Here is a 20,915-nt window from a genome sequence, read left to right on the forward strand (position 1 = left end):
TTAGATGAGTATCCAAATTTTTCTAGTTTGAGACACTAGGTATATGGTGATACTATTAATCAGAAAAGTGAGTTCAAAAAGGCTAGTTTTGTGGGAGACTACCCTGATTTCAGCTTTATACATACAAACTTTGGAACACTAACTGAGGAAAGTCTAATTAGCAATGGATAATGGACTCTCATGAGGACTCTGGAGAGAAACTTAGGAGCCAGATAAATGGTTTAGAGGACAATTTATTTTTTGTAGCCTATGTAAAACATATCCACCAGAATTTTCTCAACTTCCTTAACTAACAAGGGAAAAAAATGTGATTCATCATATAATGAAATAAACCACAATGAGAGAAACAAATCCACTGCTGATGCTCCTTACCATGGGAAGGGTTTCTCATTTTTTTGTTAGAAAAAGAAACTTATAACTCAGAATTGCATGGTAGTTTAGGAGTGTTCTTTAAAAAACAAACATTCCTCAGTTTTTAAAACTTTGCTCTTTAAATTTCTGAGGGCTGTTTGCTCTTTAAATTTTTAACTCATTCATTTTGTAAATAAAATCCAAGTGTTTCCCACAGTAGTTTCATTTTATTATATAAACCCATATCCCAGTGACATGCAATTATTCTTCAACTGTGGCATTTGCTAATATTCTGATCAGCAAAGTTACATAATAAATATTTACAGAAGGAATAGATGCATTGGTAGGCAAATGATTAAATGAGAACAAAATTTGTGTTAAAGCAATGTTGATTTTGTTGTAAACTTGATATATACATAACAGTTATGTAGGAAACATAATCAAGAGAGAATTGGAAACTGTCTAGTTCTGCTTCATCAGTGAAAGAAAGCCAGATCTATTTAGATGACAGCAAGTTTCTTCTTTGTTTCCATTTGCTCCAACCACTTTACAGAAAAAGAACTGAAATACTTTTCTTCCAGCTCCTTGCTAGATTCAATCACCATAGTTATAGGGTCTCACAACTTGACTTCTTTTATGTAGTTCCCATCACAAGTATTTTTTAATTTAGAAATATGGTTCTAATTATCTAAAACAAATGGAAATCTGCCATTTATAGCACATAATGAAGCACAACTGACGTTTTTCTCCTAACTTATCACATGACCATTATGTGACTTAATATGCCTACTAAAATTTTATGAGCTGAGGATGTGACTCAGTGGTATAGTTCTTGTCTAGAATGTGTGAGGTTCTGTGTGCTATCACCAGAACCACAATATAATAACTAAATAAAATTATTGACTACACTTTTGTTATAATCCTCTTTTCAAATTTTTATTCAAAATATCTTTCCCCACCTCCGTATTGATGTAGTTTCTTTGTCTTCAGTGTACAACATTAACACTGCACCTATTATTACTAATTTGCCCAGCCCTCTCAATCCATGTAATAAGTGGAAAGATTTCTTCCTAACTTCTGCCTCTCCAAGGAAGGGAGAGTAGCTGTGTGGAATCTAAAGAGGACTAGATCTCAAGTTCAGTCATGATTAGGTATTTGATCTCTGAGAGAACAGAGCTTACTTCTAGATGACTGAGTTAAAGGTAACAGGAAGATACAAGGAGACTGAAAAATGTTTAACAAATTTTAAACTTTTGTTGATTATTTAATACAAAGTGTTTTATTTGTCTCCTACAGGGTATAATCCATGTCTTAGTCATCTATGTATTTCTCTAAGCACCTAATACAATATCAGTTGCCAGTAGAATGAATTTTTTCTTCTAATTTTTTGTATTATCCAGTTTTTCTTTAATGAATATAATATATAATATAATAAAAACTCCCAAAATTTTGGTTTTTTAATATTTATTTTTTAGTTGTAGTTGGACGCAATACCTTTATTTCACTTATTTATTTTTTATGTGGTGCTGAGGATGGAACCCAGGGTCTCACATGTGTGAGGCAAGCGCTCTACTACCGAGCCACAACCCCAGTCCCCAAAATTTTGTTTTTTAATTAAATATTTTATATAGATATGTGATGTTTTACATAGTACAAATAAGCCTTCCATAACTGTGGGTTCTACATTCCTGAATTCAACCAACAACAGATAAAATATAGTTGAAAAAAAATTGCATATGTACTGAACATGTACAGACTTTTTTTTTCTTGTTACTACTACCCAAATAATACAGGATAACAGTTATTTACAGAGCATTTACCTTGTATTAAACATAACAAGAGATGATCTAAAGTATATGGGATGATGTGTATAGGTTATAAGCAAAAACAACACCATTTTATTTTATATAAGACACCTAAATATCTATAGATTTGGTATCCAAGGAAGATCCTAGAACCAATCCTCCATGCATATAAAGGGACAACTGTAAATATGTATATATGTAAGTATGTGCATATATAATTTTATACATATATAAAATCATACTTGGAATTGAAGGAAATCATTTTAAACTGACAGGAATAAGTACATAATTCAATTTCAACATCTTATGATAAATTTGTTAGTTACAATACAGAATATTAAATAGTAATACTGGTGTTATTCTAAACAGATGGTTAGCAAAAACTGAAATGAATATTTTGGTTGTTTTCCTGTGACACAACTGGGTGAAAAGCAGAACTACACAGAAGTTTCATAATGAAACTTCAAACCGCATCAGACATGTCTATTGTCAGGTTTTGTTACATTCCCTCTAACTCAACCCAGACTCCCTGAGGTTGGCTAACAGGGCAAAGTTTGAGTCAAAACCACGCCCTTCCTTTGAGCTTTAGGGTTGTACTTAGAATTCTTGGGGAAACCAAAAGAAATGACAGTTTTTTCCTCCAGATGTTGCAAGTCTGTCACTTTCAGTATTTATTCAAATTCCAAATTCAGTAAAACAAAGACAATTGCCTGGATGAGGGCTGGGGAATCCCAAAATTCTATTTTACTCAAAATGGGTGTTGATATTTAAGACTCCCTAAAAGAGGGAATACATTAGAAACATTAGAAAGGAGTTGGCAAAGAAGAGGGGGAAAGAGAGAAAGCAAGGAGAGAGGAAAAAGGAGAAGAACAAAGGAACAAAGGAAGGAACCAGAGAGAAGAAGAGTATCATACCAACAATTAGAATTAATCAATCCCATAGTCCTGAGACTTAAGAAGAAAAATTCATACCTGACCTAATGTTCATTTTTTGGAGACTGCTTATTTGAGGTAGATTTATTAATATATTGTCATTAAAAGGACAATTGAAGGCATAGAGATGACTTCAAAAAACAGAGGAAAAATCCCTAATGAATGTAGCCTGTATTTGGTTGCTAACTCTACCATTTAAACTTTGCTACTTGAGCTATGCTTGAAAACAACAAACTTGAAAATAATTTTCATCTCAATTTCTCAGTTCCTTTGCTTACATAATAGTCAACATTTATTGAATACTAACTTCATTTTAGGCACCGTGCTAAATATTTTACATATTTTTATGGGGAAACATTTATTCTTCACACCTGATATTTCTTTCTATGGGATTGCATCTACCACTATACCTATACCTGCCAAAATAGAAGAGACGTTGATAAGTTTGGGAGGAGGAACAGGGTACATGATGAAGATCAAATATAAGTGATGTTCTTTACCCCTTCTTCATTATTTTTTAGATACACCAGCTTACAAAAAGCATGTCTTCTGTTTCTGCTCTCAGCCTATTAGCAGAGTGGTAAAGGCTCTGCCCTACAAGGCTGGGAAAAAAAAAATAACAAGTCAAGTCTAGACTTGGATCAGATGTTGATCTACAAGAAGACTATCTCCTGATACTATTTTATGCAGTTCAGAAAGGTGAAAGTGAGAATTTCTTTGCTTTCAGTAAAACATGGTGGCACATGCCTCTAACCCCTGCTACTCAAGTAGCCAAGGGAGAAGGATTTCAAGTTTGGGACAAGACTAGATAACTTAGCAAGACCCCAGTACAAAATAAAAAAGTCTTGGGACCCAAAAAAATTCAAGTAGTCATACAATAGATGCATACCCATGTTTACAGTAGCACAATTCACAATAGCCAAGCTATGGACCCAGCCTAGGTGTCATCTGTTGATGAATTGGTATCTATATCCATAATGAATATTTATTCAGCTATAAAGAAGAATGAAATTATATCATTTTCAAGCAAATGGATAGAACTAGAAAGCATTATATTGAGCAAAATAAGCCAGACTTAGAAGGTCAGTGTCATATGTTCTCTTCATATGTGAAAACTAGAGAGAGAAATATTTTTTAAAATGACCTCATGAATATAGAAGGGAGAAGACAGAAAGGGGGAGATACAGAGAATGAAATTAATTAAATTATGTGCATGTCTGATATGTCATAATGTATCCTGCTATTGTGTATAATCATAATATACCAATTAAAAAAAAAAGAGGACCTTGGACGTAGCTCAGTTATATAGTACTTGGCCTAGCACGTGTGAGACCCTGGGTTCAATCCCCAATACTGCAAATAAAGCAAAGCAAAAAAACCTTCATCTATTTCATATGTCTGGACTAGAAAAGAGGAGTATGTAAGAAAAATGCATGTCTGGGACAGAAAACAAAAAGGAAAAAGAAAAACATCTGAATAAGAAAGTAAAACAAAGATGATGCTCAAATCCAGCAAACACTACTAGCCTTACCGTATGAACAGGATAAAAAAGGCACCCAACTACATTATAGATTGAATAAATTCAGATGAGCCTCTAAAAGTATTTGTGAAACAAAAGAGGGAAATATAAGACTAGAGCCAAAGTCCTTTGATGAAGAAAAAAGATGTAACCACAAAAATAGTATTTAAGGCTTGTGACATTCAAAGTGTCAAGGAATAAGGTCTTGAGTAGTACATGGCAAAGGTCCATAGGAGCACAGGTTTCAAAAGCAGGCTTAATTCAGGTTTTTGCTGAATTAAATTACACTTGCAGGAGGTAGGTGTGTTAGTCCATAACAAGAGGCAAAGCCAACAGCCCCTGTGCCACAGGATTGAAGCATTGTTCCTAAGAATATCAGTGAGGCCATTTCACTAGAGATAGCCCCACTATCTTTAGCACATTGTTGCAGGAATGTAGGACTTAATATGAAAATGGAAATTAAGATATTTTGAGTATGCTAGATACAAGGGAAAGTACTTTAAGTAAAACCTACTGGCTGGGACTACCATCATATGAAGATTTTAAACTTTCAGGTTTATTTTTGTTGTCATTTTTGTTTTTGTTTTTGTTTTTGAGACAGGATCTCATTAAGTTCCTGATCCTGGCCTAGAACTTGCAATCCTCCTGCCTCAGTCTCCTGACCACTGGAATTACAAGTATGTGCACCATGCCTGGTGGATTTGAAAACTTTTAGAAATCAGAAATATCATAAGTGCCACTCCCCCAAGAAAGAAGATAGCCTGCAGAGTTGACTTCCTACAAGATTGAAAGTAAGAGATTAGCTTCTTTCTTTATTTTATTTCTTTACTTATTTTTATGTGGTGCTGAGGATCGAACCCAGTGCTCTACCACTGAGCCACAAACCCACCTGAGATTAGCTTCTTTCATTTTTTAAAATATTTTTTAGTTGTAGATGGACACAATATATTTATTTATTTATTATGTGTAAAAAAATATATTGTGTCCAATATATTTGTGCTGAGGATTGAATCCAGTACCTCACATGTGTGAGGCAAGCGTTCTACCACTGAGCCACAACCCCAGCCCCACCCGCCCCCAAATTAGCTTCTTGTTGGGTGATTTCTACCGATTGACTTTGAGCTCACAATTTCTTGACTCTAGAAGACTGGGAGTGACTGACATGAAACTAATCACAGAATTGACCACTCGTCACACCACGGCTCTTATCTTCATCCAAGTCACAGTCATCTCTTTCCTACATTATTGCAATAGCTTCTCAAATGATCCTCTGCTTCTGCACCTTAGAGACTTTTCTCAGCAGAGCATTAGAGGTGATCATGCTACACATTTTCCAAAGGCAATCTCTTACATGGGAAGACCAACAGGCTCAACACTAGCTGATGTAAGACTGGGGTTCTATATTAGTAAGTCTATTGCTGCCATACATCTAAGTTAAATCCTCAGTTTTAGCCTTTAGCAGCTTAGCAGTTGATATTTTGATGGCCATTTGAAACTCTCCTTTGATATCACATAAAGCACCTTTTCTATGTCCAAATTGGGATTTTCAAATATTTGTTAATGAAAAAAGTTTCTGTAATAGTGTCAGCAGTCATTGACAGGATTATCGGTAAAATGTTGCTAGTTTATGCAGTAATTTGAATATTTTATTTGAAATTATTTTATAAAAATGAGTGGAAAACAGAAAAGTAGAATACTAATACTTGTAATCATTCAAGTAAAACAAATATGGAAATTACTAGACACACTAAAAGCAACAAATATTCAGCCTCAATTAAATTATTTTTAGAGAAGCTGCTCAATGGTTTAATTGCAAATTCAAGCAACAATTTTTAAAGTATTTCTACAAAATGCAGCAATGTAGTGACAGACAAAAAAGACCCATAAAATTGTGAATTGGAAAACTGTCCAAGAAATAGTCCAGGAATTCAAATGCAAAGAGAAGTTTCACTTCCATTAGCTATATTGAAAGGGGTTACAATATGTGGCTTGATTCCTTTCCCAGAAGAAAAAGACTGATGGTTACCCTTCTCTTGAAAAAGTCAGCAACCTCCTATTTGATCCCCTACAAAACTGCCTGAAAAAGTCATTCTCAACAAACCCTTTCCAACAAATAAAATGTATTTGTTCTGATTACTAAGTGTCCTTTCCACTATACTAAGAGCTAGAATTTGAAGATATTACTTTGGGAAATTCATATATATATATATATATATGTATATATATACATATATATATGTGTAATGTTTAATATATGCACAGAATATTTAGTAAATAACAGGAAAATACAACTTAAAATACTATGAGAGGCACTTGGGCACTGAGTCAGTGGACTCAAAGGGTATGGTAACAAACCAAGTTTCTCCCCTTGACAAAGAGCTTGCAGTTAGAGAGGCAGTTTAGTTACCTGTATATTTTTTCCCTCCCTGGTGCTTCTACACTTTCTTCCTTACTGACCCTAAGGCTGCCCCTGGGTCTTCCTGGGTTAAAACAGGAAGAGTAATATGATGGGGAAGGAAATGTCCTATCTGATTGACACCAGTATGATATAGTTACACTTAGCAGTGGCAAATGTTCAAAGCCAGCTCTTTCTAAATGGGTTCAAAGCTGACTATTCTTTTCACAGTGCCTTCATGGATACTGCCTGTGCTATGGGTGAAGAATTTACCTTCTGCTGGTCACTTAAATCTCCTCCACAGCAGTGGAAATCAGGAAAACCACTTCTCTGTTGAGGTCATTTCACCTTGCTGAGCAGAACTTTGGGGTGAAATCTGAAGTGGTTCTAGACTATCTCAGTTCTGCTGACCACCCCTATTTCACAAGAAACACATCTTTATGCCTGCTTTCACTATAAAGGCAACTATCACTTGATGTAAGCTGAGTTCTGTCTTCCTCTATTTCTCTGCACTTTAGAAATACAGCTATAGTCTCTTATGGTGCCCATCTAAGTTAATTTATTTACACTTCATCACTATCTCATCCACCACATCACCAATAGCATTTTTAGTGTGGTCCAAATATGGTTACTCCAACATTATGAGCATAACTTCTCTTTCTCTTCAAATAAAACATTAAAATTCCATGCCTTTTGTAGGTCATTAATTTATAAGATCGTGTGTGTGTGTGTGTGTAGAGAAAAAGGGTTTTGTAACTATCATTCTTTCATACCTTTGAAGGTCTAAAGGCAACAGGAAGGCCTGGCACAAAGATCTCTGCCCGACAAATAAATCCATATCAAGGAAGGAAAAAAAAAAAAAACAAAGTCCACTCTTTTCTCTCAAATAAATGTCCCAGAGAGGTGGTGATGACTAGGACAACTTTACCTGCTACTTCCAAATATTTTAGCGATAGTCAGCTTTTTCATTCTCCACACAGTTTTGGCCCAGATACCCAGTTATGAGAAATCATATCTGTCACAGTAACTGCGAGCCCCTCTCTAAGTTTAGCAGTTCATGGGTTTAGCAGTTCATCTGGCTGGATCCTCTTCTTCTAATCAGAGGGATCTAAATAACAGATGTGACCTAGTAGGTGGTCCCATTGAGTCTCAGCTAGGACCCACTTACCTATATATGCTATGCTGGGTATGAATCATGAAGCTGTGCATCTACAGTGAGGAACCAGTGAGTGTTCCATGCTGAGAGTAAGAATATGGACCAATTTAGGGTAGAAATAAAAAGTGGGAAAATGGCAAAGGGTGGTGGCAGGCGTCCAGTTTCATTATTTTTTTTCTGTGAGTAAGGCTTTCACAGAATTTTCCTATGCATGAAGTTACTTGGCATGAATTTTGATAGAAATCTCACTTAGCTTAATGGTGATATGCACAGGTGTTGGGATTTACACAATTTGAATTATAATTTTCACTCTTCAATTTACTAGATGTGTGGCCTTAGACAAGTTACCTGAGGAAGTTCATAGGGTTGGGGGTAGGGGACTTCACTTTTGTTCCTTGAGACATTTAAATATCTGTTGAATTCAGATTCTTAAGCCCATGGCAATCTGATTTTCACCAAAGGGAGCATGTAGACAGGATTATTTGGTCAAAGAGAACCCTTGTCCTATTTTTATGAAGCTTTTATTCATTCCCCAAGAGTTACCAACAACATAAGAGATTAATCCAACCAAGTCAAGGCCATATCTAGAGCTTCCAGTCAAGAGTGAATATAGCCAGATTTGTGTTTTGAAGTGGAAGGACAGAAGCCCTTGCAAATTTCAAGTGAGAATTTCACAATGCCCAGGGACATCCATGATTCAGGGCACTAGCAGGTTAAGACTCAGTTCAGCAACAAGAAGAATCCCTAAAATCTTCAGATGTAGCATTTTGGGGACTTTACTCTAGTATTACACCACTGACCTGACAGCTACTTCCCTTGTGACTATTTTCAACACAAGTCCCACTCCCACAAATTTAGACAGCACCCTCAAACTGGCACTGACTCATTTGTGTTGCAAAACCTTATGCAAGTTGCAAGCATAATAGAGACCCAGACACTCAATTCTGAGACAGTCAACCGACAGTCACCTGAAATAGGGAGTCAGAGTTGAAATTCTGAATTCAAATAATGAATAATATGATGTTATTCAGGAGAAATGAGTAATTTACTTCCTCGTCTAAAATTTAATTCATTGAATATTCCTTCCAAGATATCTATTTTAGAAAATCAGCACATAAGAAAACTAAAGAGAGAATAAGAACCACACAAGAGTAGGAAGGAATGGTAGGAATTAAGAAAAAGAAATTACACATTTTTGAACCCATAATAACTATACCTATGTAAGTTATCTTTAACTCAACCAATATAAATGAAACTTAGAATCCAACTTTATACTATGGAAAACAATTCCAAATAAGTTAAAATATTATAGAGAACATATGTAATAGATCTCTTATTTTAAACACACAAAAAAACTGATTGAGTTTACAATCTCAACTAGATGATCATATATTCTCATTTCTATTTAATAACATTGGAAAAATATTTTACTGAATTTGGGTTAAAGAAATACTAAATTATCTTTGCTTGGGCACCTAGGGCTTGGACTAGGCATGATTGAAATATAAAACTGAAAACAAACCCCTTTCCTGTGTCATCAATTTTTCAAGCTCATTAGTACCTCTACCATAGAAGAGTATAGCTTTATTTGGACTTTCTCATTGTAGAGCTTCTTTCAAATGCCCACATTCTGACCTGTGCAAATACATAGAGCGGATGTAAGCAGCTGGGCAAAGTGATGCATGCCTATAATCTCAGTGACCCAGGAGGCTAAGACAGGAGAAAAAGGTTGAGGCCAGACTGGATCACTTATCAAAACCCTGTCTCAAATAAAAATAAAAAGGGCTGGGATAGCTCAGGGGGAAAGTTTTCCTTTAATCAATTCCTAGCACTGGGGGTGAGGGGCAAGGAGTGGGAATCTAGACAAGGATGTAAGGGGTTCTAGATGCTTTGGCCACAAGTAATAGAAAACCTAAGAAAAAAGATTTAATAATAAGAAACTTATTATCTCACATATAAAGTCCAGATGAGCGTGTGGGTTGTTTAAGTAATGTCACCATGGATCTAGGTCCTTTCAGTTTTCCTGCTCTGCCCTTCTCCAGGCGCTACATGCAGACACAACATTGTCTCTTTCTGTGGATCTTTTTTCATGAACAAACAAACCATTTCCACAAGTCCCCAGGAAGGCTCGCCTTTATGTCCCACTGACCAGAACTGCATAAGGTGACCTATTTATTTCTATACCATTCACTGGTGAGGGAGTGATTGGTGTGAGGAAGCACGAATCTGAGGGAAGGAGAAAGACATGAGGTTCTGTACAAAAGAGGAAGAAAGAGAATGGATGTTGAGCAAACAATTCTAGTGTCTGTTCACACACTGTGGATCTGTGGGCTCCTCTGTGTTAACAGCCAAAATTAACTTTATGCTGCCTTGCTCAGGACCACACACTAAACAGTAACAGATTTTGCTAAAAGAAACATAATCTTTGCGTCTTTCTTACTAGGACTACTTCTGTCTGTCTCTTTCCCCACCTGCTCCCACACATAGATAATTCTCCTGTATTTTTTTTTTCTTGACAGTAATCCTGGGCTGTCTTTGCTTTTCTATTAAGCAGACCTCTATTCCTTCATCCCATCATTTCTCTTAGGCATGTTAGACCACATGGAATTACAATGCAGTTATGTTCTTAACTTATAAATAAAGCTCTACCTTATAGCAGTACTCCCTGAAGCATATCTATAAAACTTTAAGAACATGCCATAAAAACAGAGGATCCTATAGTTAAGTAAGTTTGGGCAATGTTGCACATTCTTTCATTCTCTTGTAGATTGTAGATTCAGAAGACTGAGAAGTTCTGCAGTTAAATAAACTAACTCAAAATGAGTTCTGGAATTAAACTGCATGTGTTCAAATCTGGTCTCTCTCTTTCCAGCTGTAGAAGCTCAGTAATCTTCTTGTTTTCTCACTTGAGAAAAAGGGAGCCTAAGGGTGCTACTTAATAATTGAGATTGTTATGAGGAGTGGGTAAGATAATCCATGCGAAGCTTTCAGCATGGTGCTTTGAACATTCATATGTATTGAATACCCACTATGTGTCAAGGTGCCAGGTCTCATGGAGCCTACATTCTAATGGAAGAGGGAAGGGACAGATGATAAGGAAGTAAATAGGATAGTTTCTGACAATGATACATACTACGAGAAAAATATAACATAATGATGAGATAAAGCATAATGAGGGTGTGAATGGCTGTTTCAGATGGGACAGTTAGGAAAGGCATTTCTGAAGAAGGCATTTTTTTTGATACCTGAGATATGAGGAGTCTGGGGTCACTTTTCTCTTCATTCAGACATTTATTCAACATTCATTAAGCACTTACCAGAGACTGTTTTAAGTATTAGGAAAAGAACAATAAATAAAATCAGTCCAGAATACCTGTACTAATGGAACACACATTTCAATATGGGAAAACAAAAATAAAATGGAAAATATAGAGTATGCCAAGTAGTTCAATGCTATGGGGAAAAAGAGAAGAAAACAGGGAAAGCATTATGGTTTGGTGTTCCCCAGAAGTTCATGTGTGAAACAATGCAAGAATGTTCAGAGGGGCTGGGGATGTGGCTCAAGCGGTAGCGCGCCCACCTGGCATGTGTGCGGCCCGGATTCCATCCTCAGCACCACATAGAAACAAAGATGCTGTGTCCGACGATAACTAAAAAATAAAATATTAAAATTCTCTCTCTCTCTCTCTTTAAAAAAAAAAAAAGAATGTTCAGAGCTGAATAGACTGGGGGATATGACTCAGGGGTAGATAGCACTAGAGTGCCTGCCTAGCAAGTCTCTGCATTTGATCCCCAGCACCCCCACCACACACACACAAAGTTCAGAGGTGAAATGATTAGATCATGAGAGCTGTAACCTAATTCATGGATTGATCCACATGAATGGATTAACTGGGTTGTAACTGTAGGCCAATACAGTATAGCTGGAGGAAATAGGTCACTGAGATCATCATGCCTTTGGGTTTTATATCTTGTCTCTGGTGACTGGGGAGTACTCTCTTTCTCTGCTTCCTGGCTGTCAAAATGAGTAGCTCTCCTCTGCCACACTGTTCCACCATGATGTTCTGCCTCACCTCAGGCCCAAAGCTAAGGATTTGGCTATGAACTGAACCTCTAAAACTGTGGGCCAAAGTATACTTTTCCTTCGCGGAAAATTGCCTTTATCGAATTTTTTAGTCACAGTGACAAAAAATTAAAACAGAAAGACTATTTAATTTTAACTTGAAAATTTTAAGCAGAGTTGCAGGGATCCTTCACTAAAATAATGATACCTAAACAAAGAGATCTGAAAAAAGTGAGGAAGTAAGCCATGCAGAAATCTGGGAGAAGAAAGTAGAGGTGTAGCCTAGTGTTAGAGCACATGTCTAGAATATCTGAGGCCCCTGGATTCAATTCCTAGGACTGAAGAGAGAGAGAGAGAGAGAGAGAGAGAGAGAGAGAGAGAGAGAGGAAGAAGAAGAAGAAGAGGAGGAGGAGGAGGAGGAGGAGGAGGAGGAGAAAGGGGGAGGGGTTCTAGGCAGAAAAAAGCAGCAGATACAAAGGCCATGGGGCAAGAGCATGCTTGGTGCATTTAAGGAAAAACAAGGAGGCTTATCAAAAGGATATTAAGTAAAAGGGAGGATGGTAACAAACAAGGTGCCAGATTATGTAAGGATAAGCAAAGGCCTAGAGTAAAATTCTTCCAGGCAGAAAGAGCAGTAACTGCAAAGGTCCTGAATCAGAACCAAGGTTGGCCTATTCTATCAAGAGAAAGTGGCTGATAGAGGAGAAGCACACCAAGCAAGCAAATGAGTAGAGATGAGGTCTAAGAAAGAAGGCATCTGGGTCAAATCATGTAGAGCCTTATTTTTAATTATAGTCCAGTGTAAGGAAGTAGGAGGGTGTGTGTGTGTGTTTCTAAGTATACTGAAAAATAATTAGCTATAACTGCTATTGTTAATATTCTTGAGACACCACTCTGTTGAACAGATTATGAAATGCTGTTTTAGAGACAATTTTGCTCCTCCTCTATGTCAATCAATCCCCAAGTGTTGTGAATTATGTCACAGGAAATTGCTAATGGATCTCCAGACTCCCTCTTCTTTAAGTTTTAATTTGTCAAATCACTCCTCTCAAAAATTTTTATTGATTTTTTTTCACTTAGAGAATCAAGTCTGCACCCAGAAGCTAGCAAGGATTTCCAAGTCTCCTACATAGGTGCTGAAATTGTACTCTAAATGTACACACGTGATCATGGCTCTAGAACTTAGTTGAGACCATTAACTGAGACCACCTTCAGTACGAATTTTCCTTCTCCTCTTTCCTTTCTTGTTGGAAGTTCTGTCCACACAAAGCCAGTAGAGTGTCTCTAATGTTGTACATGATATTCCTAAGCAGAGTCACTTATTCCTTCAGGATGTGCTCATTAGTGTAATTTATGCCTCAGATAGAGTGTTTGTTAGACTGTCTTTCTGCAGATTGAGTTGTCACATCTCTCATGCCCATTATATTATAAGCATATTGAAAGCAAGGATTACATTTTCATCATGCTTTCTAGAAGTAGTACCTTAACAATCACTAGCACATAGCAGTTGCTGAAGAAATAAAATTAAAGCTACAGAAATGTTATTAAATACTTCTAAGTGGTGCACTGGGACACAAAAAGAAGAATGTAGTCATTTTGTGAGGGAGTTTATAAATCAACAGTGGCTTCAATTTACTGAGTCCTAACTATGGCACAGGCACTTTTCATATAGTATCCCATTTAACATTCACAGCCAGCCAGTGAGCTAGGTGCTGTACCTTCTTATTTATAAAACAGAATAACATGCCCAAGTTCATAGAATTAAAAAAAAGGATTCAAACTTAGGTCCCTCCGGCTTCCACGATTGTGTTTTTCCCACTATACATGGTATTGATTGGGACCTAGCAAGGAAAAGCAGTCCATCAAGAAAGGGAAAGGTTTTTGGTTTCTTTTTTAACAAATAAATGGAAGAGTGAAGATGTTAAATAGAGAATGGCAAAGCAATCCACAGATCAGCAAAACAGAAAGCCATTCCCCTTGTTACATGGGTGACACTGAAACAAGAGGGTTTTACAGCCTGGGCTGCTGGGCAGAGAGAGAGTAAAAACCACCAGGGGAACTGCCCAAGTAGAACTGGGATCAGGAAGGGAGGGGCTGTCTAGTGGATGACTGCCAGACTCCACAGGAAGCAGGAAAACAGAGAGTAAGAAATACACTGGCTTCTCCCTTCCCCTGCTACTAGTCTCTTAAGATGCTTCTCATTGCTTTAATCCATCAAGGGCCAAAGAACCAGACAGCCTGTGAAAGGCAATAACAGGAGAGCAGGGAAGGGGTGAGGATGCATCCCAGAGACATGCCAGCATGCTACTTCTCTTCCTGAAATGAAAGCAATTATGAAATAAAGTAGTATTTAATTTGGGACTAGGATGAATGGCAGAGATATTAAGTAAATTCAAAAGGAGAGAATTGTGGTGGCTGCAATAGCAAAACTCTTCAGAAGGTAGAAAGTTATATACTGATTCCTACACAAAGATAGACCTTCTATAGGTGAAGAAAAGGGAAGAGATGGGAATAGGTGTTCCTGACAGTAACTGCCTAGAATTTTTCTGTGGACAAAGAATATTATTGATTTTTCTTAAAATTGTTGTTGTTCAGTAGATAAGATATAATATATGAAGTTCATATATACAGTATAAAGAATAATGAAAAGTTTTTTATAGATTAAAAATATACGATAAAATTTATCACTATAACCATAAGTTATTAAGTGGCATTGACTACATTTACAATGTTGTATAACCATCACTAGTATTTCCAAAACTTTTTCATCATCCCAAACAGAAATTCTGTAAAAAGTGAACAATAACTCCTCATTCCCTTTCTCTTCACCCTCAGTAATAAATCTACTTTTAAATGTATCAAAAAAATAGGATGAATTAGTGAATAATTAGAAGATTGTTAATAAATATAGATAGATCATAGATGGTAATAAAACATTACTAGATGGGTAGATGTATTATAAAATTCTATGGTAGAATTTAGGTAATGGGTTTATAAGGTACCTTCTAATTTTTTTCAGCTATCTCATATGTTTGAAAATGTTCTTAATAAAATGTTGGGAGGAGGAAATTCTATGCTTATTCCCAGCCCCAGAGAGTCTGATTCAATTGACTATGCTTGTGTCTGGACATCAGATTTTTTTAAAAGTTATCTGGATAAATTGAGAATCACTGCATTAGAGAATACCATGGGAGCACAGAGCCAGAATGAGCAAAACAGCATAGAGTAGACATGAGGGGTGGAAAAAATGAGCAAATTTCTGCACACTAGGTTTCTATGTGCATTCTGTGGGATGGGTAGATGGGCTCCACATAGACAAAAGGAGCAGCTACTCTGTGGGCTGTGAGAACACAGGACTGACTGGTCAGGTGTGTTAGCTTTTTATCACTGTGACAAATACCTGAGAAAAACAACTTAAGGAAAGATTTATTTTAGCTCATGGTTTCAGAGGTTTCAGTTCAGGGTTGGCTGGCTCCAACCTGTGAGCTAGTAGTGAAGGAGAGCATCATAGTGGAGAGAATGTGGCAGAGAAGAGCTGCTCACTTCACAGCAGCCAAAGTAGAGAGAGAAAGAGGGTGGGGGTGGGGGGAGGAAGGTAAGGGCTGGGACAAGATATACCTTTCCAGGACACTCTCCCAGGGACCTACTTCCTCAAACTAGGCCCCACCCATCATGGTTTAAACCACCTCCCAACAGTATCACCAAATGATTAATCCACTAATGGATTAAGCCATTGATGAAGTCTGAGACCATGATCCAATCACTCCCTCCCAACCCCATCTCTGTACACTGATGAATTGAGGACCAAACCCTTCAACACATGAGTCTTTGGGGGACATTCCAGATCTAAACCATAACATCAGGATTCTCTGAAGTTCTTAAAATGGGGCTGAAACAGTTACACTTAATTTAAACTTTTAATTTGGCATGACTTGTCCTTTGCAATGTTTCCTATAGTTTTAAACAAGGGCATCCATTCATTCAGAATGTTGCTTACAGCATGCTAGCTCCCCTTAAGATCCACTTTCAACATGTATATAGAGATATTTCCATGCTTTACTATCTTTACACCATTTCTATGGAGATGAAGAGATGGCCTTGTTGAAACAGAAAGAAAATGTCCTCAGGAGTCACGGATTCATGGGTCAGCAGGGAGGAAGCAAGAGAAAGTAAGGAAGTAAGGCCTGAGTAGGATAGGGGCCAGCTGTGAGTCTAGCTGTGGGGCTTGGAAATTTGACAATTTGAAATTTGACGATTCTAAGATGCATTTGTAGTTCAATTAATTAATAAAAGTATAATTGACACTCCCTAGAGAACTGATTTCCATATTGCCTAATTATAGTATGTCTTCTGCAATAGAACTACTACTGTCTTCTATAATCCTTCCCCTAGTCCCGTCTATTTTAAATCTTTCTCTGGGGGTTATTTTAGTGAATAAGGTTGTCTGTCCTTGCAATAAATGATCCCAGTCCATTTAACCATGTGAAAGGAGACAGAAACACTAGCAGCTGATCCCTTGTCAGGGGACCCCAGCCTGGCTGAGTATAGTTGCCAGCTGGAGGCAAAACAGGGCCCAAGGGCAAAAGCAGAAATGGCATGTGAGGAATAAGACCAAAGGTCAATCACAGAGCAGCTGTATCACAGGTGAGATCTACAGGGAAACTGCTGACTAGAAGTAGGAAGCAAACAGAAGTTCAGGGACTAGAGGAATGTCAAACACATCAGGAAGGGGGATACAAGACAGGAAGAAAACCAAGGTTTTGGCCATGAATGAGGCCAGGGCACTCAAGCTCATTCTTTTTGGGAAATTGCCCAGTGGTACTTGATCGGGCAGGCAGCAGTTAGGAAGTGTAGGCTAGGACAGTCTTCTAAAAAAAGAAAAAGAAGCCTCAAACCACTTCATCACATAGCCTATTAATTGTTTATTTCGATGACCCTGAGCCATCTAGAGGAGGTTAAATATGGTATCATCCACTTGTAAAATATCGGAAGTATGTGAAATACTTTAGAAAAGTTTGCAAATAAAGGTTTTATTTATTTATTTATTTAATTTTAATATTTTATTTTTTAGTTATCGGTGGACACAACATCTTTGTATGTGGTGCTGAGGATCGAACCCGGGCCTCACGCATGCCAGGCGAGCGCGGTACCGCTGAGCCACATCCCCAGCCCAACAAATAAAGGTTTTAAAAAACAAAACAAAAACTTCTTTTACCCTTGAAGGAATTCACATATGTATAACCCCACATTGTCTCTATAAATCTAGATAGTTGTGGCAGTGATTCAAAGAAGCAGAGGCAGGGCTTTTTTTTTTTTTACTTTGGATGTCTCTGTTTCTCCCAGCTAGCTTAACAGCTATTTTCCTTTCTCTTTTATTTTGCAGTTGTAAGGTATATTAACATTCTTATAAAGCTTTGATTCAACATGGAAAATCTGAAAACTTTCAAGGAAGGACTGTAACGGGCTAGCATGTACCACGTGCTTTATTCACTATATTCAGGTGCTATGACAGTGAAATTGATCTCACTGAGTACAATCTCTGAGGGGTAGAAGAGAGAAGGGGCTGGGGTAGAAAGACAGAGCCCTGAGACCAGACTGCTTAGGAAAGAAGTTCTCTAAAGGAAAGAGGTTGCTATTTTCAGAAGTATGGGAAAGAAAATTGGGCAGATATCTACCATAATCTGTCAATTCACAGAGGAAGTGAAATAGCAGGGCCCTGGACCTACATTTGTCTATCTTTAAGTATTTTTTTTTTCCTCCTTCTGTTGTGTCTCCTTTGCTGGGGAAAAATGTTTATAATTGCTGCCAAACTCCTGGTGTTCCACTCTGTCTGCCCTCCCTCTTACCCTGCTTTTACCCCCTGCCTAGAGTCCACTTGGGTGGAAATGCAACCTATAATGGACCCAGGGTTAATCATCTGCAGGTTTCCCCTGATAAGTCACAGTATGTTTGCTGCGTTCCTTCCAAGAGTCAACATCAGCTGTGGGGATGTGCCGACAGTGGCCTATGGCATTCCGAGTGCTGGCCCAGATGGGAAGCAGTGTGCCGGGGAGTCTTTCTGAACACGGCCATCTGGAATGCCTCTGTTGCCCTGAAGGCACTTGTGTGTCTCAAATGGACACAGTTTAGAGATGCCAAAAATTGAGCCAAATTCACTGGATGTACAAATGGCTTGACGTCAATGGAATTTGCTCATAATTTAGGCCTCATGTGTGATGTACTGTCTGAACTCAATGATCTGTCAAAACAATCAGGGAAGAAGAAAAGAAGGAAGAAAAGGTGGAGGAAAACAGGAGGAAGGAGATAATTAAAAGGTGGAAGAAAAGGCAGAAGGGAAAAAGAAAGAGGAAATAGCACATGACCCAAAGCTGTGGCAGGACAGGTTCAGCTTTTGGCTCCTGGGGCCAACAGTCCCTGTAAGTTTGTTGAAAGCAACAGTGCCAAATAAAACATGGCCTTTTAAAGCACTGAATTACGTGAGTGCAGAGCTGTTAAAATCAGTGTAGCAAAAATCCAGCTGGGTTTGGCCAGTGCCACAAAGTACAAAATGATGATCACTTGTACTGCCAAGACCCAAGGTTCCCCAGATGTGGTGGCCTGAACAGAGTTACTTGGATATATATCCAGATCTTCATTCTTTAAAACAAGGAATCTGCTATTAAGAAACGGCCATCTGCTGTTTTTGTTTGCCTTGTGTCCAGAGGAGGGAAGAAGCTGAGAAAGCTGATGCTTCAGAGCCCTTCACTTGTCCCTGTAAATGCTGGGAATTATAGCGTGCTCAAGAAAAACACAGGGGTTGCAAAAAATCAAACGTGTTCAAAAGAGGGTAGGCAAGGCAAAACTTTACTTCTGCTAGAAATGGGTGCCAGTGGAGGCTGGCTATCAAGTGGGCCTGGTTGAGCAGTCCACCTGCTTATATCTCTAACCTAACGCACCGCCCCCACTCACTCTGATTGGAGGAGTTCGAGGTTACAAACTACACGATTGGCTAATTTTAAAAAGGGGACGAGCAAAGGGGAGGACCATAATTAAAATGGCTACAATTAAGGATGAATACTATATTCTGAAAATGGACCACCAGACTTTCAATTTCTCACCTAGGTGTGGAGAGGAAGCCAGATACATCATAATCAAAAGCATTATAAAATAGCATTTTTGGTAAACTGCCAAAATTGATCTTAGAAGAAAATAACCGAAAACTCCAAAATTCCAATACTTAGTGATTTACTTTCTCAGTCTTAATAAAACTCACATTTACACCTGTTTTTACTTTTTTTTGTTATTTTTATTAAAGAGAGGCTTAAATTTATAGTTTCAAGTTTCATGCAACCTGATTCTATCTCTAACTGCCTCCATTGCCTTATTCTCTCTCTTTGTGGAAAAGTCCTACTAATCACTCAATGGTAGGCATATGATCTAGGCCCAGCAAGTCAAGGAGACAGGAATTGGTTCAGGAATAAGCATGTGATCAAATCCGGGCTAATAAGAAGAAGGGGCAGTGTTTTGATGGATCTTCTACCAGGTTTAGAGGATAACTATGTTGTGAAAATGCCAGTCTGGCACTACCAAGCCATCTTGCTTCTTTGAGAGGAATCTGACTGAGAATAAAATTAGCATAGAAGAAAGAGTTGAAAGATAAAAGAAGCCAAGACCTGATAATGTCACTTTGCACCCCTGAAACCAGCTGTACTGAAACCTGTAGAGATAACCCTGAGCTTTTCAGATAAACAATAAAGCCCTCTGTTTTGCTCAAGCTAGTTTGAGTTAGGTTTCTGTCACAGGCAAATGAGAGTCTTGACTAATAAAGGTCCCGTTATGCTAGAAAAAGATAACTATTATTCCTTTAGTGCAGAAAGTAGTACTTAAGTGTAGTTGTCTCTTAGTAGTTATAATGATAGATGATGCTTATTTTTGTAAATTTATTCATATTTATTTATTTTGTTACTGGGGCCTGAACCTGGGCCTCTTGTCTACTTGGCAAGTGCTCTAACACTGAGCTATAGCCCCAGCCTTTATTGATCTCTTATTAAGAACTTTTCTCATAATAACTCATTGTATCTTTTTTTCGGGGGGCAGGGTGGGGGGAATACTGGGGATTGAACCAAAAGGTGTTATACCACTGAACTACATTGTCACACCTCATTATTTTGAGGGTATTGCTAAAAATTGCCAAAGCTGGCCTACAACTTGTGATTCTCCTGTCTCAGTCTCCTGAATATCTGGGATTACAGACATGTGCCACTGCATCTGGATTCCATTGTACCTTAAAAAACAAAATTATGAAGTATGTACTACTATTATCATGCCCATTTTACTAAAGAGGAAATTGAAGGTACATAAAAGTTAAGAAACTTGTCCAATTGGTATGTGATGTGCTCTTGTTTTAGACCTTGTATTCCTGTTATACTGTACTGTGTGAGCCAACTAATTTGGAGGCTACAACATCATTTTGTAAACAGCTCTTTTTTTGAGATGCAGTCTCACTATTGGCCTCAAACTTGAAACTCTCCTGCCTCAGCCTCCCAAGTAGCTGGGATTACAGGCATTCACGATCACACCTGACTAAAAACATTTCTTATGCCAAGACCCACTAGCTATTACCAGCCTATGGATCAGATTTCCTTAGAACAAATGCTTGGGATGGGCAAAATGGTCCATTTCCCTTGAAATCAGCCAAGAGGTACCAAGAATATA

At 37.8% G+C, this 20,915-nt stretch overlaps 1 long non-coding RNA gene across 1 annotated transcript in view; it reads right to left on the reverse strand.

Annotated features, from left to right (window-relative positions):
• LOC144377087 (uncharacterized) overlaps positions 1 to 20,915 on the reverse strand; it is a 92,394-nt gene that overhangs the window by 15,791 nt on the left and 55,688 nt on the right. The gene's annotated exons all lie outside the window — the stretch shown is intronic.

This window comes from Ictidomys tridecemlineatus, chromosome 4 (assembly GCF_052094955.1).
Source record: "Ictidomys tridecemlineatus isolate mIctTri1 chromosome 4, mIctTri1.hap1, whole genome shotgun sequence".
Taxonomy (NCBI): domain Eukaryota; kingdom Metazoa; phylum Chordata; class Mammalia; order Rodentia; family Sciuridae; genus Ictidomys; species Ictidomys tridecemlineatus.